Here is a 24,977-nt window from a genome sequence, read left to right on the forward strand (position 1 = left end):
TTTCTCTAGAAAACTTATGAAGAACTCAAATGAGTCATCTGAATAGCTCTCTATCCATGAGAAACTAAATAGGGCTCAAACCATGTCATAAGTAAGCTTTCTCAAAGTCCTCCAGAATAAAAGTGGGGCGCTTCCCAACCTGTCTTGAAGTTCAAATAACATTATTTGCATGCCAAGGTCAGCACAAGAAACTTATTGACCAAATATTTACGAATATAAATGCGAAATCCTATTTAAAATACTAAAGCAAGGTGACCTTTTACAGAAGTCAACTACAAAACTGGTCTCTTTCCAGTAATGTAAATTTAGGTCAAACTTGACATACTAGTCAAGGTCTAGTCAGAAATATTTTCTGATTCACTTACCTAGAATGATATCTACTACTGTACCCAACTGTTCTTGGGTGACTGTAAACCCAAGAATCTAAACAAGATGAAGCAACAGATAAGCAAGGGTAAATATTCATAATTCTGCATTGACAGATCTTGAACAGTCAAAACTAATTTATAATAAACTGGAGTAACTATAGAGTAGGAGTGAAAACTTCTGAGGTGACTTAAATGGTTCTGTATCTTGCTGAAGTAATTATCAGCTGTAAAGTCACTCATTGCTTTATGCTGACTTATAGGAATTCTTGTATTATCCCCCAAAATGCATTCCAATTCTCTTTTCATTCTCATGTCCTTGACATTGTTATTCTTCCATGGATGATATTTTAAGTCCTTATAAAAACCTCTTCTAAGTGAGGCAGAATTTCATTACAACTCGTCCATACATCAAACATCCACTTCTGTTATGGATAGTAACACAATAGTCCACCCCTCCCCCATTGGCCAGGGGATATACAACATATATAATAGAGCTAAATGAAGTCTCCATATGCATGAGTTAATATGAATTCCCTGTTTTTCTCGGTCTATCGGCCCACACTCGCCATTACCACACTCTGAAGCTTACATAATCAAAATTGTGATTTTTTTTTTTTTGTCAATGGTGCACTTTCTGTACTGAACCATTGTTATCCTACTGACTTAATGACTTGCTAACTTATCTCCTGACTATCCTACTGTTGGGCCAAAAACCCTCAATCTTCCCCTGTAACCAGAGTAGCCAATCAAAAGCAATATCACATCCCAAGGACTAACAAGTTGAGTGCCACTTATAGCTACCACTGCTGTACCCTTCAGGAACATCCCCATTTAATTCAATAGTTGAGACTACATGGGCCTGATATTTGTTTGGCTAGGTTTAATAGAGTACCTCCAACTGTGGCTGCTATAACAGTTAACTTGTCCACATACGGAATGTAACCATTATATGGTAAATGTTTTGTACCTTTTCCATATTAGTAACATGAGATACTTATGGTTTTCATCACAAACATAAACTCTTCCTTATTATACACAGTCCTGAATCCTTCAAGTTGTACTACGTATTAAAAGAAATACTGATCTCTCCTAGTTCTGCCATCAGTGGAGGCCTTGGAAGAGCAGTGGGCTTCATCGAGACAGTCTTTCAAACACTGAGTAGCTTTTTGTTAGTCCAATATCAAAAGCATATTGGGACTTCTGTAAAGTAAAAGATGAATTACCACACTTCCCACTAAGAAGCAGAATACATGGTGGGGAATCTTTAGGCTTGGAAGCACAAATTCCACACCAGCATCTACTGACTCAATTACTGAATAACAAACACCAAGTGCAAATGGAAAGTGGGACCCAAAGCAGAACCTGCCTTTTTGAGATCCAGCCCTTGCCAGCTCTGCCAGACAACGTAGAACCTATAGCATGGCTGGGAACTTGTCTCTGAGAGAAATACTTTATGCTTCTTCGGCCACGTGCACTCTTACACAAAAAATTCAGCCTTGGCACTGTAGTGCAAAAACAAGACTACTCTAGAAAGGGCAGGTCTGCCGCAGCCATATAAGAAAAAAAATCCTTAACCTTTGTTTATGAAGTATTTGTAAAAAAGACTAAGCTGTATGAAGGGAAAACTTGGTTACTACTTCATGATTATCTAATTGTTGTAGTTCATTTAAGATTACTCATTCTCCCTTGAATTGTTGTCACCCACCATGAGTACAGGCTTTTCTAAAAGTTACATTGATCTAAGGAAAGGATATAATGTGTTGGTACAAAATGATAGCACTTATTTTGATTTGGGATTATAACAGTTGGATGCTATTTTCGTCTGAAGACGAAATGACAAAACCATAACTTTGGTCAGTTCTTGAGCTGAAAGATGTCCAGAGAATTTGACCTCATCTTCCACCATCTTGATTCAAGATCCAGCTATTTCCCATTATGTATCTTCCCCTAGTGGGTCATTTTCTCTAGAGATTTTCACTGCAGAGTCTTGGAGGTCTAGACCACAATCTGATGCATTCTCTTGTCCAATTCTCTTGATTCTAACTCTTCATCTACTTTCCAGAAAACCTGACAAAGCAATCTGTTATGCCGATACTGAACTGCCTTGAGTACAAATCTAATCGGGTGGTAACCTTCATTACAACTAGTTCAGCCATCCATGTGAACCCCAGTGTGAATTTCTACGGAAACGCTGGCATTTTACTTGGGATTGTTTGCCCACATTGCCCACATCTCCCAATCATCTATGCCTCTGAAGTATGAAATCCATGAACATAGTACCTGTGTACCTAATCTTCCAGTTCAACGATATCCTTTGATACAGCATTAATATCAACAAGTCTTCTAAATTCCTCTACCAGTTCGTGTGGGCTTAGTTGTCCTTATTGGGCCTTGAGTGGCCTTCTGGACTTGAAGAGAAGAAAGCCTATGTGTTGATCTATCAGACGAACTGAACAAAGGATGTGGAGTTCCCAGAACCTCCTAATGGGGCCATCTTGAGGCCAACTGGCAACTTGCATAGTATGCTGTCCCAGCATAAGGTGATGCTCAAAGCTGAGTGGAAAAGGCTACATACCTGAGATTCTGCCACCATCATGTATTATCCTGTTAGTATGCAACATTTGCTGAACCTACTCGGAAGCTTCTGGGCAAGTTTCTGCCCACCTAATTACCACTTAGCAGTCCAAGGCAACACATCCAAGTTTCTGGGAATGACAGTCCAGGCACAGCTTCACTGGGTCCTCTGTTAATAACCCAAAGCTGCCATCAAGGTGTGGGCTGGTTCATCTTGGTTTTCCAGGTTCAACTGGAAAATGATCCACTTCCCAACTGGGATAGTTGTTGGTAGAACTCAGTTCCTCAGGGTCTAGGAATTAGACCCTGATTCTCACTGGCGTTGGCTGGAGGCAGGCCTCAGTTCCAGAGGCTTCTTTAATTTCCTTGTGAGGTGGGTTTGCCCAGTATGTTAGCTTGCTCCCTTTTTCCAGAAAGGGAAAGGGCATTCTTGCAAGACAAAGGTCACAATCCAATGTCACAAGTACTAAAGTGACAAGCCATCACTTCTACGTTGGCTGGAAGGAAGCCACAGGTTCTGCCAACACTGAAGTGGAAGAATATTATGCAATGTTGTGAATACCAGAAGATAGTGTCTGAGGGCCAACTTGGAGGTTGCCCATCACAGTAGAACATGAAAAGTAGTATGAAAGACAAGGGAGGTAAGGATCTTCAGGAACAAACTGACTAGCATTAACATGACCTTCTAGGTTCCAAACACAAAATTGCATAAACCAGAACTACTTAACCCTTCTCCTAAGTCCTCCAACTTCTTCATCCTCACAGCCAACACATGCATGAATCTAGGGTAATAAACTGTCATTGAATTTACATGACTGCTGTCTACGTTCAAATGCAGAACTCCAAGATTGGTTATTGGAGTCCATGGGGTGCATGTGATTCTCCCCCACTCAATTTCCCTAATGAGAACCTAGGCTTTTTTAGCTATGATTAACCAATACCAAATGAATTTCCTAGAACATTCTGGATTACATCTAGAAATATTACTTTGTCAAATGTTTCCCTTTTTTGGCTCTTGTATCCAATTTCCTTTAGAATAGGAAAAACATTGAACTGTAAAGTTCCTAGAATACAGTTTAACACAATCAACAGCACTAAGTATCTGAGGATTAAAATTCTGACCTGTTGATAGAAACGATTTTTAAGTTTCAAAAAGCAGAAACTACATTGTCACAAGAGAATATATTTTATGTGATTTCAAAGGAAACAAATTTCCTTATGCTTCTAATGTACAATGCTCTGCCTCGTAATTACTGGGTCAAAGAATAAATCAAATACCCAGAGGTAAACCGGACCTTAAATACTTAAAACATGGTTCTCAAAAATGTGTTCCTGAAAAGCACTACAAAATATTCGAGTGTAATGATAAGTTTAGCTAATTCTACTTCTGAAGGCTACTAAATTCATTAAATCATACAGTCAAATTTGAGAGCTGGCTCTTCTGAGGGCTGGGCATGGTTGAGGAAGAGACTTCCACTGGTCTACTCACTAGTCATGGAGTAAACATATTGGCTAAGAAATGATGTGAGTTGGGTCTGCAGACCTGGCTGTCACCTGGTCATTGAGCTTTGAATAAACTTCTCTCCTCAAGCTTACCAACTCCAAGGTAATGAGACTTAAAAGGGGAGAGAATCTGACTCTACAGACCATTAGTAATTTCGCCTTGCTAACTGAGCCAGTGCCTGAGCTCATGGATGTCGAGAGGCGTGCACAAATGACTCGTTGTTGCTAGTCTACTGGATCTCTCCCCACCTTGAGCATGGACCACTGGAAGTTAATCTTCCTAAGGGGATGGAAGTACGTATTCACAGGATCTTCATCAGAAGATCCTGTTACCAGGCACTTAGGTTTCCTGTCCCAAGAATTCTTTTCAGAGTACTCTTAAATACCTCTTTGGATTCTATCCTAAGCTGGGCTACACTGTCATTTAGGAATGTGTCCTTTGTCAAACACTGGAATGTAGACTAAAGTAACGTTTTAATCATGTGCTCAGTTTAGCTGTCAGAATTAAAATTTGAGGTAATAAAGTACTTCAATATTAGCAGCTTTTATTTGCTAGACAACATCATAATGTAGAAAAAGTAATAGCAGTAACTTCCGGACTATATTGAATACTCATGATTCAACACTAAATGTGTTCTTCATCTTGGGAGGATTCTTCAGTTTCTAGAAGTTTACCTTCATTCTTGATGAAGTTTAGGCACTATTCTTAAACTTGCAATGCCTTTGAGGTCTGAGAACAGGGATCCCCACCTTTAACCTGTTAAGGCAGTGAGATTGAATCTATTGATCTACCCTTGCATTTCAAGACAAATCATACTTGTTTCCTGTATACTTAATACGTTGTTGTAGTCTAATCTCCAGACTCCTTGCGTCTGTTAAGAAAACCAAGCTATCTCAGTTATCAAAACTTAGTTTCCTAAAATAGGCAACCTTAATCCTCACTTCGGCGTTTTCTTTTGGGCAACATATTGTCAGTGTCCAAACCAGAAAAACGCTTCAAATGGCCACAAATTCTATTCAGGAAATTGCTGAAGATAGAGGTGCTAGGAGTTACACAGGGTATAGATACGAACTGAGAAATAACTTCTGGGATGCACTGTGGCCCACAGGCTGGGATGGGACACTGAGAAACCAGTGGGCTAAGTGAGAGGTGCCACCTGAGCAAGGGGCAGGACTGCACTGGCTCTACACTTTGTCCCAACCCCATCAGACCTTGCACCGAGGGCCAGCTGACTTGAAGTTTGGCATAGCAGCCTTGCAAGTAAGGGGGTCTGCCTCCAAGTAGGACAGAGGGGTACAGCAGATAGTGAATGCCAGTAGATGTCGGGATTAGTTCCAGGCTTCTGATCTAGTCTGGTTCCCAGCAATAGAAAACATGGGCAAGAAAGCCAAGATTTGAAAGAGAACTGCTCCTTCATATCTTCTGAGGCAAATGCCAGATCCTCCCCTTGGCTACTACACTATTCATGTGTTCAACAGCCAATGATTTCGTTTCCAAATAAACCTTAGATTCTTTGACCAAAAGACCTGTTTTTTAAAAAAAAAAAAAACCTCAAGGAAGTCTTTTTGGCTTACGGTTTCAGGCTTAGTTCATGGTCCAGTGACTCCATAGCTCTAGACTTCAGGTAAGGCAGAGCACCATGGCTGACGGGAAATGGCTGAAGGATGCATCTCGGAGCAGGGCAACCAAGAAGCGAAGTTCTTCTCAAAGGCCAAAATACAAAACCCAAGGCACACCTAGTGACCTCTCCCAACCTCTAACCTCCCTAGCTACCACCCAGTTAATCCACAACAGTGGATTAATCCACTGATGGGGCTAGACCTTTTGATCATTTTACTTCCGGAAAACTTGTTCTCACACATGACTTTAGACCATAACACTCCACCCTTGGTCCCCCAGAAGCTCGTGTTCGTCTTCTAACAAAACATCTAGTCCACTTCCAAGAATCCTCAACTTAAAAGTTCCAGCATGACCCCAAATGCCAAAGTCTCCTGAGACTCCAGGGAAGCTGTTCGCTTCCTAAGCTATCAGGATCCCCTGTAAAAATCGAAAGCAAGTTACATTCATCCAAACCCAACAGCACAGAATAAACATTCTCATTCCAAAATGGAGAAATGGGAACATAGAGATGGGACCAAAACACAGCTGGGCAAACTAGTTCTGTAACTCTACATTCAGCCTCTGGGGCACATGGCATTGTGATGTTCTCTCCAAAGGACTTGTGTAACTCTACCCCTATGATATCGCTGGCTGCCAACCCATGTGGTCTGAGCTTGCTTATGCTTGATTCCTCAGGCTTACCTCGGAAGATGACCCCTGGCACTATCCCTTCATCTGGGACTTCCATGATAGCTTTGGCTTCCTTCTAATATTTCATGTATTACCTTCTTGGATAGCCCACAGAAACTTTGATCCTGCTACACTTTGCCTGGCCTCCCAACCCTTGACACCTTGGAGAAAGCCTTCGTGACCATCCAGCATCCTGTATTCCTGCAGACCTAGTACCACGTGGTTTACTACTACCATCTTGAGCAGTAAACAAGTCTCCTTGAACCATCGCTGCAGCTGCCCGAGTGCCTGGATGGCCGAGCTCAGTGACACTTCAGGCTCCCTGTACAGAAAAAAGTGCCCCAATTCCCTAAAGGAACTTTTATTTTCATACCCTTGAACTTGCGACTAATATGGCTTTCGCCGATTTCCTTATACCCTCAGCCATGTTTACTATTGTCTCTGCATCTCAGTGGCTGCGATGTCTTTCACAGCTGTACCTTGACTCACTTTACTTGTGCTTTCTGTGGAAAATGCAAGACTTTGAAATCTTCCTGCTGTTCTCGATGATCACAGTAAGCTTAAAGTTGCCATTTCCTGAGTGTTATGATCGCTAGAAATTTCCTTTACCAGATTAACTGGGCCATAACCTTTAAATTCAGCCTCGCAGAAAGTCTCAAGATATGAGGAAAAACGTAGACGTTGTTGCCAGAATGTAACAAATGGCGGCTAGTCTAACTCCAATAGCCTTTTCCTCGTGTGAACACTCTGTACTGCCCACAGTCCTATCAGCTTTCTGGTCCTGAGGCCCCCAACAGAATCGCCCATTAAGCTCCACTTATAACATTCCTAGGCTTTCTAAGCCTGCATCGCTAAAGCTTCCAATGTTTCTCCTGTGAACTCTACACACTTGTGATCCACACGGTCACACTAGTCACAGTGATGACCCCTCTTACTACCAATTCTAGCTTACTCATCACCATGAAAGATCTGAGAGCAACTTAATGCAGAAATTCTACTTTAGCTCATGGTCTAAGATGTTCAGTTCATAGTGTTCTGCCTCACCTAGGGCCTAGAGCTATGACTAAAGGAAGAGGTAGAGGGCAAGCTCAGGACTCTTCCTCCAAAGCTTTGGGTCTTTTCCAGGCTTTAGGATGGGGAGCATTTCACTCCCCTGCTCCAGTGACTGAAAGCTCTCACCTTAGTCTGGAGAACACGGGTGTCTTGCTTAGCCTCTACTGTCTGCTGATTCCTGCCCCACGCTGCTAGGGCAACTGTTTCCTTCAGATGTAGTCACGGCAACTATGACTTAACTCTGTCCCTCTGGTTTCCACTGACATTCGATATCTTCAGTTAATTACCTATTGTCCCCTTTTCTACCTAACTTCTAAAACCTGATAACTACAATGGAAAACTTGGAGTTTGGGATTATTTTTTTGGCATTCTGATTTTTGAAGGTACAAGAACCTGTTTAAGTTCAGTGTTGACCTTCTGCAATACAGTCCATGAGTAGTAACTAACGTGCTTTTTTTTAACTTAATGAAGTAAAAGTCACAGGCACTGTAACTGTGCTTAATTTTTATCTTGTCCCAGGCTGCAGATACAATACTACAGACTCTTAATACTGTTCAGCAGCAACAAGTGGAAGCTCAGACTTTTTTTAACTTTAACTCCTTACAATAAGTTATTCAGTCTGTTCTCAACTTCTAAGCTCAAGCTCTGAGCAGTATAGACCTGGATAAGCAATATGAACTCTTAGAAATGGGCTCAATCTACTTGTGTTGAGGGCAGAGCTGGGTCTTGGATTTTGTTGATGCTGTCACCTTTGTTCACCTTAAACTGCCTTGTTTCTGCTATAGCCTCTATTGTCACCATGTACCTATGCTAACCGGGTTTTCTCCATGGTGCCTCTGCCCATCTTAAGCTTCCAGCTGTGTGCCCATGCTCTTGTCCTCCATCACCACTAGACTGAATTCCCAGTGTTGAAGTTACGGTATGGGCATGGGTATTCTGGCCTGATCTGGCCTCAGCCTCAGGTCAACCCTGGGAGCTTGTGCCTCTGGGCGGGGGCTGTTTCCTGAGCAGCTCTGCTCTGGCCTCATGACATGTGCACTCCTGGGCATTCAAAAGGGGTATGTGCCCCTCTCCTCCCTGAGAAGTCGGACTTGACCTTCACTACTGGCAATGGAAGAAGGCATACTTTCCCGCCTACAAAGGCAAATGAGTCTTGCTTTCTCCGCCAAAGCTTTGGGTTTCTGCCAGGCTTGAGTGGAGAGCATTTTTCTCCTCCCGTGACTTAAAGCTTTCACCTCTTAGTCTGGGGAATGGGGGTGTTTCCCCTGGCCTCCCGCAGCAGTCAGTCCTGTTCTCCTGTTTACACCATAAGCAGGGCTCTCTGGGCCCTACCCGTCAAGCACAGCCACTGATGAACTAGGATGTAGTTAAGGAGGGCATTTTGGTATAAACACCTCTTATGCTTGGGCCCCAGTGAATTCAAACTGTAACCCACACTTGGCCTACATGAAATCCTTCACATTTTGCCTGATTCCTAGCTACTTTGTTTCTTCCTATATTCTGCTATCCTATGCCCTTGGAGGGGCTTGGAACTCCTTGGAATCTAACTCGCTTGATGCCTTGCAACATCAACTCTGGGATTAAGAAAATAGAAATGTAGTTAATTACTTGACCGTTTGGTAAGTGAAACTCTACATTCTAGATTCTCTTTTTAAAGAGGCAATGCCTCGATATCAAAACATAATTTGGTTTTTTTGACCTATCTTACAAATAAGACTCTCAACTTCCATACACAATATTTTTAAATCATTTGACTTCAACTCTAGTTGCATTTCATTGGAGCTCACTTGATATAATTTACCCCTTGAAATCTGACTGGCTTTACTTCGTATTGGACTTCATATCATCTGACCTTTTTTTTTTTACAAAATGTCCATGTGTTCAAGAACTTTTGAACTTACTGGGTCTAGTGTCCTAGACACACATCCTAGTTAATCAGTCAAGTCTTCACTACACTTATTGATTTACCTACTTTTCCATCAACTACTGGGAGAGACATTAATGTCTCACTACACTTAAGAATATTTCTATAACTTAAATAGAAATTCTGGGCTATATCAAAATCATCACATGTATTCAAACTGGACAATTTGCCATTTTGAAGTAATTACAATGCTTCTTGCCTCAGTATATTTTGACATGTTAACACAGCTATGCTTGACTTGTTTCACTGGTATGTTTTGCACCTCAACCATGTCAAGGATCTCAAATACCTGGCTAGATCTTCTGAGGTCTCACAGTATCTGAAGTATTTAGCACTTACTTATTGCTAAAACTTAGAATTAATTCTATATGGTCTGTTCTCCTCCTGCTTTCAATCTTTGAACTAAGTATGTTTCACTTTGCCATCAATAGCTGCACATTTATATAGTCATAAAGGCCCCCAATTGCATTAATGCTGCATTGACTAGTCCAAGGATGATCTGTACCTTACTGTTCAACCTAGTCTTAATATACTAAAGTCTGACATTTATGGATGTCCACACTATTCTATCTTTGACTGGTGGAAACATCTACAAGTAGATGGAACCTTGGGAGTTGAATCACCCACTCACCAGCTGTATGGCAATAAGCTGGTGCTGACTGCAGGTGTTGACTGGTAACTCCCAGTATACCATGGCAATGATTCCCTCATGTTGGTGGGTTTCATAATCCCCAGAGGACCTTGGTAAGCTTATTAAAGGCAACTTCTTGCTTCATTGAGTCCTGGCTGTTTCCTATCGCCTCAAGTGACATTGATATTTTGAGAATCTCGATCATAATGACTTGAGATTTCTCCATCTGTGAACAGGTGACAAGTTAAATGATGCTCAGTTTTGCCAGCCTTTGAGAGGCACAGGAAATGGGATTAGGGTAGAGAAACTGGTTAACCTCTAGCTTGACTAAATTCTCCTAGGAGAGCACTGAAGGAAACGGAAATTCAGGCCAGGAAACCTGCAAACTATGACAACACTTAAAGGAGGATTTACCTACTGTAACCCTCACTGAAAATCGAGCCCAATAGGAATTACGAGAGTACAGGGACGTCAAATTCTCAGACCTGACAAGGTTCTTGGCTAAAGTCGGGTCCTAGTGAGGGAGGAGTGGGCAGCTAGCACTGGGACATCTGAGATGATGCACCTTAAATCCTCGAAGCCCTCAGATTCCCAGAAGGCACTGGGCCTTTCTCTCAATGGAAACCGAGGCCTCCCATGAAACACATGGACTATCAAGATATGCCTTTGTCTTTCTAATGGCTTCTAGACTTCTGATTGGTATCCAATCACATGACCCAACTGGGAGTATGGGAAAGGATTATTGAAATTTATAGAACCTGATGACGGAGCAGACTGGATCTGAAGGAAAGTGTTAAATATTTTAAGGCCGGAGAGCAGAGTTTGATACAGGGACCGGCAGTGGACTGATGTCCCAGGAAGAATGCATGGTGCTGGGGGAGCTATGGGAAACTTCAGGGGAAGGAATTATGGAGCTTTCAAACACTGGTACACAAACAAATCACGGGATTCCTTAATGATCCTCCAATCATCTGGAAATAGGTCAATCTGTGGGACCTCAGCACCAGTCTTTCTTAGATATCAAGTGATACATAAGGCAGCCAAGTTTGAGGCCACCAGGGTACAGAACAAGGGAGAGAGGCCAGAGCTTCCTTGGCAGCCTTGAGAAAGGGGCCCAAGTGGCTCATAGATGGGCCCGATAGATACTTATGAAATATCAGAAGCTAGAAGGATCTCGGGATGCCTCAGGAGCCATTCCTCTCCACAAAACAAAAGGAAAAGCACTCAGGAAGAAGGTACTAGCCTCCCTGAAAAGCTGTTGGTGCCGTCCTCTTACAGGCCAGGGCTGATGAAGGGAGGTTAAGGAACTTGAGTTCTCTGGTCTCCAGAGACAAATTAAGTAGCAGAGCCAGGAAATGGCATCTAACCATCACTGTGCAAGTGTATGACTGCCATTCTGCTTGACGACTATTTGTGGTAACCAGAAGTCCTAATCCACAAGGCAGCTACTAAATCTAGAAGATGGGAAGCCAAAAAAGTATTTGCCCAAGAGTTGACGAGAAGCCTGACATTAACTGGCAGAAGGAAGTGACTTTCCTTTTCATGGTCAAACTTGAGCCGAAGCTAAGTCCACGTGAACATACCTACAACACCAATGTGCCTACTGTAGTGACTTCCCACCCCCGCCCCCATACTTCCCCAAAGGGATCTGATGACCTGAACCATATCCTAGGAAAGGGAAAATGGGTGATTCAGAAATACTTGGAAATGAGGCCTAACATGACTGAAAGACCCAAAACCAAGACCTTCCCTGGGAGCAAAGATTCACACTTCCATAGGAAGTCTCACGACCAATCCGATGAATCTCTAGCTCTACATTGTGGTCACTTCACATTAGCTGAATGCCTGAATGGGTTAGAGGCAGCAGTTGGCTTATCCCCCACTGATAATCTACAAATGAAATGAGCTGCAGAAGAAAGACCAAGAGGAAACGAAGAGACTGCCTCTTCAAAATAGCAAACAGAAAATACTGTATCTGGATGAAATTATGGATTAATGTTTCCTTACAGTTTTAAAGGATTCAGGATGAGTGCCTGCCATCGGTCACTTACTTGCTATACCTGTGGCACCTGCAAAAACAAGGACTTGTGGTGTGAACGGTTGAAGGAACAAAGGAGACTAAGTAATAGGCCAGAAGCTGCTGGCCTGACCCGACTTCTGGCCTGTTGTCCAAAGCTTTGGTCCAAAGAGATGTCCTGGTTTACTTCTACCAAGTCTTATCGGATGATGGCCTCTTCGAACAGGGCACTTAGTACCTCCCCTCAAAGTTTGGGTATCTTGTTTCTCTGGCTAACTATGACAACTATAACTTCTCTCTGGCTAACTACTACAACTATGTAATTCTTCTTACACATAAAGAGCACAATTTTTCATCTAGTCATATACAAAGTATATTCAACTTCTCTTTACACATGTACTTTGGATAATGATCACATTCCATTAATGACCTCATGACCTCTCCCTTCCCCTCCAACCCAACCCCTCTACCCTATCTAAAGTTTGTCTATTCCTCCCGAGCTCCCTCTCCCTATCCCACTATGAATTGGCCTCCTTATATCAGAACATACTTGGCATTTGGTGTTTGGGGGATTGGCTAACTTCACTTAGCATTATCTTTAACTCCATTTACCTGCAAATGCCATGATCTTATTGCTAGTAAGATTTCATTGAGTATATGCCACTTTCATCCATTGCCCTTTTGAAGGGCATCTAGGGGTTCCACAAGTTTAGCGTGAATTCAGCTATAATTGAAGTGGCTGTGTCCCTGTACTAATTTTTAAGTCCTTTGGGTAGAGACCAACGAGAGGGACAGCTGGGTCAAATGGTGGTTCCATTCCAAATTCTCCAAACTGCTTTCCATATTGGCTGCACCAATTTGCAGTCACACCAGCAGTGCATGAGTGTACCTTTTCCCCACGTCCTCAAACACTTATGGTTTGTGTGCACAATAGCTGGCATTCTCACTGGAGTGAGATGAAATCTTAAAGTGGTTTTGATTTGCATTTATCTGCTAGTGATGAACACTTTATCACTTGTGCAACGAGACAAATGCCAAAAACATGCACTGGAGAAGACGGCCTCTTCAACAAATGGTGCAGGGAAAACTGAATCCACATGCAACAAAATGAAATTAAACCCCTCTCACCATGCATGAAACTTAAAATGGATCAAGAACTTGAATAAAACCAGAGACTCTGCATCTAAGGAAAAAGTAGGCCCTAATCTTGTGGGATTAGGCCCCAACTTACTTAAAGACTCCTGTGGTACAAAAATTAAAATCGAATCAATAAATGGGATGGACTCGAACTATTTTCTTCACAAAAAATCTGAATAGAGCCTACATCTTGAGAGCAAATCTTTACCCCTTACAGAACCCTAATCTCTAAGGTATCTAACGAACTCAAAAAGCTAAACACAAATAACTCAATCAATAAATGGGCCCAGGACCTGGATAGCTAACGTCTCAATTCTTATGACAGCAGAATGCACTTCAATTCATAATACACAGAATACAATTTTTCATGTCTATGGTAGTATAGTCATGTCACTTGTGTAATATCAGACATTACCATAAGGACATGTATGTCTCATTGTACCATCTTTCCTATGCTCCTATTGCCTCCCTTCCCCTCCCTTCCCCCTTGGCCTATCTAAAGTTCCTCCATTCCTCCCATGATACCCCCTCATCCCCATTATGGATCAGCATATCGGAACACAACTGGCATTTGTTTTGGGATTGGCTCACTTTGCATAAGTCTCCAACTCCATCCTTATAATCAGTGAATACATGAAAAAATGCACTACATCTCTAATACTTCATCTCGAATATTTCATCTCCAGTCAGCTATCGAATACAAACGAGTGTTGGCGAGGATGTGGGAGAAAGACACTCGTATATTGCTGGTGGAACTGCAAACTGGCGCAAATAATATAGAAAGTAGTATGGAGATTTCTTGGAAAACTGAATGGAACCACCGTTTGGGTATAGACTGAGGAGTAGGATAGTTGAACCAAAGGACTTTAAAATGGCATACTACAGTAATGCAGCCACATCAACATCAATGTTGATAGCAGCACAACTTACAATAGCTAAACTATGGAACCAACCTAGATGCCCTTCAGTAGAACAAAGAAACTCGTATACACAACAGAATATTACTCGCATTAAAAGAATAGTCATGTCATCTGCAGGTAAACGGATGAAGTTGGAGAATTTTCTATGTAAAATAAACACGTCAATAACTTTATTCTGAGATTAACCATGGCTTCCCATTGCTGCCTCTTCAACTGGTAGTTGCAGTCTTATCCACGCCCCTAGTGTGGGTTCACTACGTGGCCCAGTGTCTATAGAATTCTTCGGCACAACTATCAGGCCATAATGAGCAATGGTGAAAGCACTGGTAGGTTGCCTGAAGAATGGAAGCCAGCAACTATTCCTGGGATTAAGTTCCCCACCCCCCAAAACAAAGTGGTAGCAAAGATGGCACCGAGAAGTTTATCAGTCGTGTCCTGCAAAGGACAGCTGCTAGGTGTGATGTTAGAACTAGGCTTCCTGGTGTCCGTGTGGATGGTCAGGTCTAGAAATAAGACGCCAGGTAACAGCATTTAACCATGAGGCAACTTGGATGTAATTACTGTCAAGATCCCTATCTTAGTCTGTTCACAGCTGCTATAACAGAACACGAGATTAAATTGCTTCCTTGGTTTTAGAAACTGGGAAGATCAAGTCAAGATATTGACATCTGATAAGGATCTTGCTGCATCAAAACGTGGCAGAAGGCATCGGATGAGTGAGTGTAAGAGGTCAAATCACAGCCTCCATCACTCCTAGGAGGATGGACCCCTCAGGGCTTAGACTTCCTGCTAGGTCCCAACTGTTGCATTGAGGACTAAGCTTCAACACGACTTTTGGAGGACACATTCATACCTAACACTCCCTCTGGCTCCCAAAACATGTGTAGGATATGTTCACTGGATCCCGGTAGCCCTAAAGGCTTATTCCAACACCAACTAAAATGCAAAGTCTAACCTAAATCGGACACAGGTGAGACTCCAAAAGCAAAATCACCAACAGGTGAGACCTGTAAAGCAAAGTTACATGCTTCCAAAACAATGTTGGAAGGCATAGGTAAGAAAGGAAAAAAGGGGTACACTGATCCCCAGTAAATCCAAAACCTAAAGTGAGAGCATGAAGTCTCAAAGCTAGAGAATTATCTCCTTTGACCTTGATCCTCATCTTGGACATGTAGGCCTGCTCCTGACCTTACAGGGCTCAGTCCACCCAGTGACTCCACTGGGTTGGAATCTTGTGCCTGCAGCCAGCTCTCCCAAGATGCAGGTGCATGCTAGTGGCCCCACAGTCTTGGGTGTGGGGCCATATCACTACTACAGCTCTCTAGGAGTTGCCCCAGTATTGGCTCTATGCAGTGACTCTGCCCAGGTCCCCAGACTGTCCACAATACCCACTGAAATCTGGGTAGAGGACACAAAGATCCCACAGCTCTTAAATTTCTCATGTTTGTGGAGTGGGCACAAAGTGGAGATGCCACTAAGCTTACAACTGACATCCTCCAGCATGGTGGATGCCTGCTTGAGCCCCAGCTGGAGCAACTGAGCCCTGCACTACAGTACAGGAACAGTCTTAAGGCAGCTCTGGGAAGAGGGCTTAGACGGCTGTTTCTGGTCCATCTTCTACCCGCCAAGAGCTCTTGGCCTGTGACGGGAGCAATAGCCTAGAAGATCTTCAGGGGAAATCTCCCATTGACTTGAGGAATAGAACATGGCTTCCTTCCACACTAATCCTCTAAGCAAAAGGTGCTGAGACGACACCTTTCGAATTCTCTCCCAAACTCGTCTTTACGTGAGCAGCCTGACTTTCCAAGTCTTATTCAACTTTCCTTGCACTCAAACTTCACCTTGAAATCGCTTCTCGTTGTGACAAGAAGCCACGTACTTCAAATGCTTTAATGCTGTTTCTTCTGCCAGATATTCTGGTTCATAGCTCTTAAGCCCTTCCCTCCAAGAAGAGGGAAGAAGGCGAGGAAAAGCACACAACTCCAACTTACTACAAAAGAAGCAGTTGCCAATACCTTGGTCCTCATTTCTGATACCTCAGAGGGATTTTTACCACCCATTCCTAACACTCTAATCGGGACCATCTAAGTTCAGCCAATCCCTCTATTGGAATATACTGAGCCCTCAACAGAATCTCCCTTATCACTCCACTGAAGACTCTCTAGGCTTCCGTCTGCTCCTAGAGGCTGGAACAGATGATCTAGGTCTACCCATTTCCCTACACAATTCCAAAGTTCTAAACTCAGGTACCTGATATGGCAACAATTCCACTTATGGTACCGATTTTGTTTGTCCATTTAGGGCTGCTTTAAGAGAATATTCTGGGAAACTATGTTCTGGGAAGTTCAAGGTCAGTAGCTATCAGTAAGGGCCTTTCTGCTGTGGAAAAGGCAGCACAAGTGGTCAAAAGTGAAATCTCTAAGTCTTCCACAACCAGCTTAACTCATGAGGGTGGAGTCCTCGTGGCCTAAAGGCCTCCCTTAGTCCCCACCTCACAACAGTTGCACTAGGGATCATTTCCCACACAATCTACAGCGCATTCAAATCAGTCAACAAAATGGCAAGGACCCTACTCTACAGGGCTACACACTATGATACCTTTGGTTACCACTAGATGAGTTTTTATCTGATCCAAAGAGAATGAACAGACATCAACTGCCTCAATGGGAAGTCCTCCCTTGCTGTGAAAGCCTGTAATTCCCCTTGGGGGATTTAAATACCACCCTAAAGAACACGGATTCCTTCCTCTTCTGCTACGAAGGATTCCATGATTCTATAGTCACTGGCCTAAAGAACTATATACTAAGGTAAATAAAATACTGAGACCTCTCATGAGTTATTTGGTACGGGGTCTCAGATACCAATATGAAAGATGCCATACATTCCTACTAGAGCAAAGATTTAAGACTAAATTAAGCCCTCACTAGTCTCTAAATCCAATGAGTCTCCAGATTAACTCTGAACAACTGATTGCCTAAAATTGAAGCTACTTGATGCTGTTTCCTGTTGTACAGACCGTTATAATGGTTGCAAAGATCAAAGGGAGAATCCCTAAAACCACCCTATGGTCAAGATAATGAATCTATAAATACTACTGAACTGACCAGTTGCATCTTAAGATGCAGGAACAGGCTTAGTTGGGACTACTATCTCCTTCACTGCCCCTGAAAGTCGGATGGAATCACTGTAGATGACTAACTCTGGACAGCAAAGGATGTGATTAACAAGGTATGTTACAGGTCAGTGACTGGCCTGGCAACCTCTTGTCCAAAGTTGCTTCATCGGCATTGGTTTTTTCCAGCTGTCATGAGATGTGCATTTTGAACCAATCGACCACGACTTGGAACATCAGGCAGAATGCAACGGTGTTCCCCCACCAAGGGGGTGTAAGTAGAAGTCTTCCCAAACCACCTAGGGACCTACTTTAGAACTTGTGCTTCCCCTTGCCATAATCTCACGTTCTATCAGACTTGAGTTTTTCTGGGAAGAAAAAAGCGAACTTCGGTTAGAATCCTTGTCACGAAGGTAAACGCGGTAATGGATGCCACCAAGTCGCTTCGGATCGACAGGCAAAATGAGAGCTAAGCAATAAGGAATCCAGGCAGTAGCTTGTCTGGGATCTATTAGACCATGGTGCTCCTAGGACTAGAAATGGAGACATCTCGGTAACCATGACCTGACAAAAGCTTTTGACCAAGAACCCCAATCCTTTAGGGCAAATGTGAGAACTTTCTTTGCAAGCAACCTAGAACATACAGATCAGGTTGGAGGTGTGTGCGGTTTCTATAGGTGGTAGGGGAAGACTATAAGTAGTGATCAGTTGGGTAAGAGAAAGGAAAAAGGAAACAAAACCAAATACCCACACTTGGAGCCCCTCTGAAGCAGGTATGCATGTAGTTTGGGGTACAAGATGACTATCTGGAGTCGAGTTATGGAAGGAACATGGATGAAACAAATGGAGGTTCCCTAGACTACTTCAGTGACGGGCAGATAGAGAAGTTCAATCTCCCCAATGGGGGAGCTGTGATAAGTGTTCCCCATTGGCGTCCCATGTTGTAACTACTCTGCACTGTTACAAGGGTGGGGCTGCCCAAGGAAGAATATAAAGGAGACGCTGACAGACGAAGAACCTGAAGGAGCTGGTGAACTTGGATTCCATGTGAGTGGAACCAGCCAAATGTGACCGTTGGTGCCAGAGACTGAGTGGGGGTAACAGGGTCTGTGGGAAGCCTGTGGGGATGCAGACCACGTCCTTGCACTTCCCATTGCTGGCCTTCCTGTTGGCCCATGGGGACTGTACTCTGGACTACCATGGCTATCCTGTTGGGCTGTCCCTCAAGCTCACTAGGAGGCCACCTATTGCCTCTACGTGAAGTATGGGTTTTTTCATCTTGCTATTCTCTCTGGTATGGCCTTGGGCTCCTACTGCAGTCCCCTCAACTGGTGGTAGTGGTCCTATGGCTCCTATTCTTGGTACAGCATAGGTTCTGACCAGGGCCCAGCCATAGAATTATCATGCCCATCTGCATCGGGTCATCTGACTGGTGGGATGGGAAGGACTGATACGGGGCTTGAATGGCTTATAGGTAGGAACACGGGTGATCACTTCCTGCTCAGAACATCCAGAGCAGAGAAGCCATCAACCCAGGAATTCTGACATCTAAGTTAAAACAAGCACTAAGAATTAAATATGGTGCACAATCTTGCAAAAGATACATCAGAGTCTTGAACCACAGATGAAATGATTCTGGAAAATTCAATGTCTAATCTCTGAGACTGAGGGAGTTCATAGCACAGCAGTTCTTGATTGGAACACCTACTGTTGAGGGCTCAACTGCCTTGAGTTGGGCTCAGGTGGCTCTAACACTGGTTCACACCTCTCCCGAAGTCTGGGAGTGAGGGGAGGCTTGCAGCCTCAGATGGTGCCACAAACCGAATGAATTGCATAGGGCTCCATCCAAGGCTTCTCTGAGGCTTCAAGTTACTCAGCCTTGCTCCATACCCTGTGGTGCTCGGCCCTGTGGCCATGCAGCATTCTGTGAGGGGTGGGTGGGAGCTTCTGAATGCAGATGTGTGGCTGTCTACATCCAGCCCCAACTCTGGGGCAAACGCTGACCCTGAGAGAGGAACTGGTGTATAAATCTCTTCATTGGGCAGGTGACTTCCTTGGGCTTCCTTTAGACTGGGCAAGGACCTAGGCTACAGCTCGGTGGTAGAGTACTTGCCTAGCATAGGCAAGGCCTGGGCTAGACCCTGACCCGAGCAGATGGAACAACCAGCTTGTGGGGAAAACGGCGCACTTGGCACCTCTTCTCAACTTTACTATCCTCTTCTGCTTCCTGTTAGGATTTTTGTCCTTCACTATGTCAGCTAACGTTATTGCCTAAGGATCAAAACCCTAAGTCTCCTGGCCTAAACTACTCCTTTATTAATCTCATCAAAACTTTGAACTCATCAAGTCTGGGTCCCTTTTTATAAAAGAAGGGCAGACAAACACGACAAACTACACCATAGAAATAAAAGCCACAATAGACTCTGGAACAATTCAGATCGGATGACCCCGTTTCAAGGAAGAACTAGACACAAAGAACTTAATAGACTTGATCCTGACTGAAAAGTAGGGGCTTCAAAATTACTAAAATTCCATCTCTTGAAGTGACTTGCTTGTACGGATTTGTTTAATTACAGGGGCTAATTACTACATATGAAAGCAATGAAAACAGGCTAAAAAGCAACTAGAGGTAAACAATCAGATGGGAGAGCATTTGGGATCTTACTACATTCTAGTGAGGAATTTGAACTAAAGGCTATGTTTGGGGGGTGGCAGGAAATACACAGAATTGTTAGGTGGCTAACAGATACAATGACCAGAACTGTGTAAAGCGTGGAGAACTTCAGGAAATAAGTCTTAATAGTTCAAGGTCCTCAGAAGTGCTCAACTCTGGAAATGGTATCCATTAAAATAAGGAACAAGAGCTTGTGGGCATAGAGGCAAATGTCTGTGAGGCTGAGGCAGGAAGATTGAAAGTTTGAGGCCAGTCTGGGCAACCTTTTCAAAGACCTTAAAGCTAGGATGTAAGTAGGTGATAGTGGTTACCTAGGATGCACAAGGCCCTAGGTTCAATCCCTACCACAAGTCGATTATGGAGCTTAACTTCCAGTTCATTAGTGTGGAAGTAAATAGAGTACCAGCTGGACTGATGCCGAGGCAGAGGGTACCTGCTAAGGAGTATGGGGTGATGGCTAGTGACTAAGCACATCCTTCTAAGACCTTGCTTTCAAAGGGACCCAAACTGAAGCTACTCTGCAAGAAGTAACTTGAACGTGGCAGGTTAAAAGCATCCCGCTTTCCCCTTGTTTCCTGATACTAGTTGACCCCGCCACAGGCCACTGATGGTGACCTCCAGTAAGATTTCAGGCCAGGCTTCAGCTCCAGGAAAGAAAGGAAACCTCTAGAGGAGCGCTTCCATATGCCGCTTGACTGTTGCCAAGCGTAACACCCTGGGCTTCTCTGGTTGACATGTGTCAGGAGGTTCCCAGGATAGCATATGGTAAGGGCAGAAGGTCCAAGATGGGATGCCAGGTGGGTGAGACGTGAGGTTACTGCTGCTCAAACTTGCTCGTGCCGCAATGCCTCAAAGGAAACGTGAGGTCAAGGGGTCTGAAGTAGTGATCAAATGCTTCGGGTACACTCACAGGGGAAAATAGAGCAAATGCAACAGGAGACCCCGGGGAGCAAACTTGGAGATGGCTAAACTGACTAAAGGAATAGCTGAAAGAGGGTAGCACAAGGAACAGTCAAAAAACTCGAGGGTTCTCGAGGGATGAGAAATGGCAAACACCCTCCTTCCCCCCCCCCGAAAAAGCAAGTGAATTGTAACCAATGAATTTAGCTAAACCCTGGTTCCTGGAATGAAAAACGGAAGTCACACAACATAACATTCACTAAATGAATTGTGATCTGGGTAGACCAGGGATGTTTGTATATTCCTATAGTATTTGTACACTACTATCTCAATGCAGCCTAGGTTTAACATTCTCAAAATGTATAGAGCACTTAATATCTAGCAGTATAAACTCTTTTCACTAAGAATACCAATTTGAATAAGGTGTTCATGGGAAAAGTGCTCTATCTTCCAAGCTTTCCACATCGATGAAGTATTCCTAAAGACCTATGCTTAGTCTACCTTGATCCTTAGTTTTAAGGGTTGTCACAGCTGAGAAGATACAGTAACTCAAATGAAAGAAACCCACTGTTGGATGTTCCTATTAAACTTGAGAGGCTGCTGTTTAGTTCACTCGCCAATCATGCAAGATTCTTTGGCTTTTGTGGAAGACTCCCATCCTGTCATTCAGCTGTTGCAAACTAACTGGAAGGTGTCAATTTCATACACTTAAAACCAATTAGTCCAAGTTCTCCTAAAATGGTTTTGGAAACCCCCTAACCTGTAGAACACTCTCCCAGACCTCAATGAACTGCCCAACTTTTCCAGAACAAAATTGCAACTGGGGAAGCACGTTCCTGTGGTTAAATTTGACAACAATCTCCCTCTAGACGATGGGTTTCTAAATGCAGTGTTAATTTTTTTTTAACCTTGAAGGGACAGATTGCTTTGCTTTACCTGTCTTAGTGAGCATTTTCATCAAATACAACAATGCCTGACAACCATAGAGAAGAGGAAGTTTGTCTTTGGGTGTATCAGAGGACTTGGTCTATAGAAGACTATTCTGGGCCCAAGGTGAAATGGCACATGAGAGGATGAGGAGGAAAGTGGCTCAGGATATAGCCACCAGACGGGGAGCTCCACTTACCATGGAACTGCAGAGTTGAAGAGCTCAATCCCCAGCACCACATAATGTTTAAAACAGATGTGTAAATCCCAAAGGCATGCCCTCAGTGACTTACCTCCTGTAGCCACATCTCTTCTGTCAATGCCCCACTAATCCATACCAATAGACTAGTCTACCCATTAGGTCACACACAACTCACAATCGCTCTACCTCTGAATACTACTTTGGTAGTGGGGATCAAACTCGGGGTGGGGGGGCTCTACCACTGAGCTACATCCACAACCTTTTTCCAATTTTGAGACGGGATCTCGCCAAGTTGCTGAGGCTGGCCTCAAACTTATGATCCTCCCGCCTCAGGCTCCCAAATCACTAGGAATATAGGCATGTACACCATGGTGACAATGTTTTTTAAATGGCATATTGTTTAAATTCGAGTGAACATAAACATCTCCTGAAACGTGCATCTTAAGGGACAGGGTCTTGCAGAGTTGCTTAGGGCCTTGCTAAATTGCTGAGGCTAGCTTTGAACTTGCGATCTTCCTGCCTTAGCCTCCTGAACCGCTGGGATTACAGGTGGGCACCTATGCTCTGCTATCATTTCTTTATGATAATTTGAGTTCTATTAAAGACACTCAAAATCCTGTCTTTTTTTTTGAAATAACAAACATTATACCTGTCACAGGGTGCAATATAACACCAGAACTTTGACTTAGTTCCCATTTATGAACCTTTTCCCACTTCCTCCACCCCCACATGCTAGAGTCGTAGCCAGAGCTGGGCAAGAGCCCTTGACGGGGAGACTACTGTGAACTTCTCACATGCTGTTCTCCATAGGCTACTCCTGCTACCTTCGAGCTGATTGGTTTTGCACTCCGTGCTAGGCCGGGCTTTTTCTGGATGCTTGACTACATGGCTTGAGCCTACATGGAGGCTGTTTCTCCGTCAGAACAAAATAAAACCTTATGGAGCCTCCCTCAAGTTTTTTAATTGCTATTAAATGGATGCTTCTGGGGAAGGTTTGGCCTGGTCCCTTGCTATGTGGGTGACTGGGGGCTGCTCTATCTGCTATTACTTCTTAGAACTGCATTTCCTGGTCCCTGAGGTGAGCTCTGGCAGACCCTTCATCCCAGAGCTGCTATATTGGAGCCCTGAGTTGCTCTAAAGTCCCTTGTTACATATTGTTCCAGCAGGGGTGATGGATACCAATTGGATGGATAGTGGCCAATCACGTGGGGGAGGCACTGGATGGAGCTGAGAATAGGACTTGCCTTGATGGTGTTTGTGGGTTTTTTGGGGGAGGGGAACTGACCCTGCAGCTGAGGGGAGAGCAGCAGCTGCCCTAGATCCCCAAGTTTGGCTCATGAGTAGCTGCTGGTGGAAGAGCATCTGTACCTAAATTCTGACGTCATTGCTGCAGGTGACATCACCCTTTCTGCCACTGACATTGCGGTATAGTACAATGACAGTGGTCCTTCTCTTCATGTGCCTTCCTTCAGTCTGATTTCCTATGGGCATGAAGTAAAATGGAGAAACTGGCTTTCCCTGGCCTCGGGCCCATCCCAGTCAAAAGGCTTGCATAGAAAAGGATGACGATATACTGCTGAGATACACAGAAAAGGAAAGAGTGGAGGTCTACTCCTTGTGTCCTCAACACTCCAAAGGGCAGCCCACATGCTCTCCAGTGCCTGCCACTATGAAGGGGTTTGGAGCCCATCTGTTGAGAAGCTTCAGAGAACAGTGACGGGAACACACCTGTGGACTACAAAACCCTTGTTCCCAAAGGAACAGCAACAGAGCTGACTTGTCCACAGGGACTCCCCGCTCTCTCCAGAGAGGAGCCCCTAAAGCACAACGTTGGACTGGGAAGCCCTTGTCCCTACAAAGCTACAACCTGAGCACATCTGACTGGGACACTGTTTATCTAGAGTTAGGCCACCAGCTCTGCCTGATGGAGCTTTCTGGGCACAGAAGAAAGAGCCGGGAGTGGTACAGCTGGGAGCCACAGCCTGGACATCTGCATAGCAAATGTTTTCCCCCTCTTCGGGTGAAAGCTGGGCTGTATTGGGAACCAGTTAGTAATTACATGTACTAGACAACGGAATCTGATAGTTCTTCCCTGATTCAAAAACCCGGGTACAGATTCTACACGAACGCTTCGTGAAGTTCTTGCAATTCCTTTGTCGACTTACGTCGGTGTCTTTTCTAATCTTCTTTTGGCCCATTAATGTTAACGCCGTCCTCTTCATGGTTTCAGGGGACTCAGTCCAGGGACGGCTGGCCCCATTCCTTAAGCCTTCTGAGGAAAAGCAAAACAAGGTAGAAGAACATAGTGGAGGGAAGCAGCTTACATGACCAGAAAGCAAAGCCACTTCTGAACACTCTTGCATTGATTTACACGTAAGCTTTTGGAGGAAACATCTTAGCCATAACATCTTCCAAAAGAGCATTCTTCAGGGTCAAGGTTAGCAAACATGGAACACGAGACACATAGAAAAGACCTTGAAGTCAAGTAGACAGGGTTGTGCTAGAAGCCTCAGCCACATGTCCAGGCTTGGACTTGCTTTTCCCATGTGCTACTATGTTGTAGGGACCTCATGACCATCTGCACAGCCAAGTGGGAGCTGACCTATTCTTAATGAGATGTTAACAAAAAATCTTCATGCCACAGACACTTGATAGTTCTACTTGCAAAGTATAAGTTGTCCTCTACGGTTAGTCTTGAGATAACTTCCAAGAAAGGACTAATCTCATTGACTATACCTTGGCACA

The sequence above is a fragment of the Urocitellus parryii genome, chromosome 8, assembly GCF_045843805.1.
Source record: "Urocitellus parryii isolate mUroPar1 chromosome 8, mUroPar1.hap1, whole genome shotgun sequence".
Classification (NCBI taxonomy): Eukaryota; Metazoa; Chordata; class Mammalia; order Rodentia; family Sciuridae; genus Urocitellus; species Urocitellus parryii.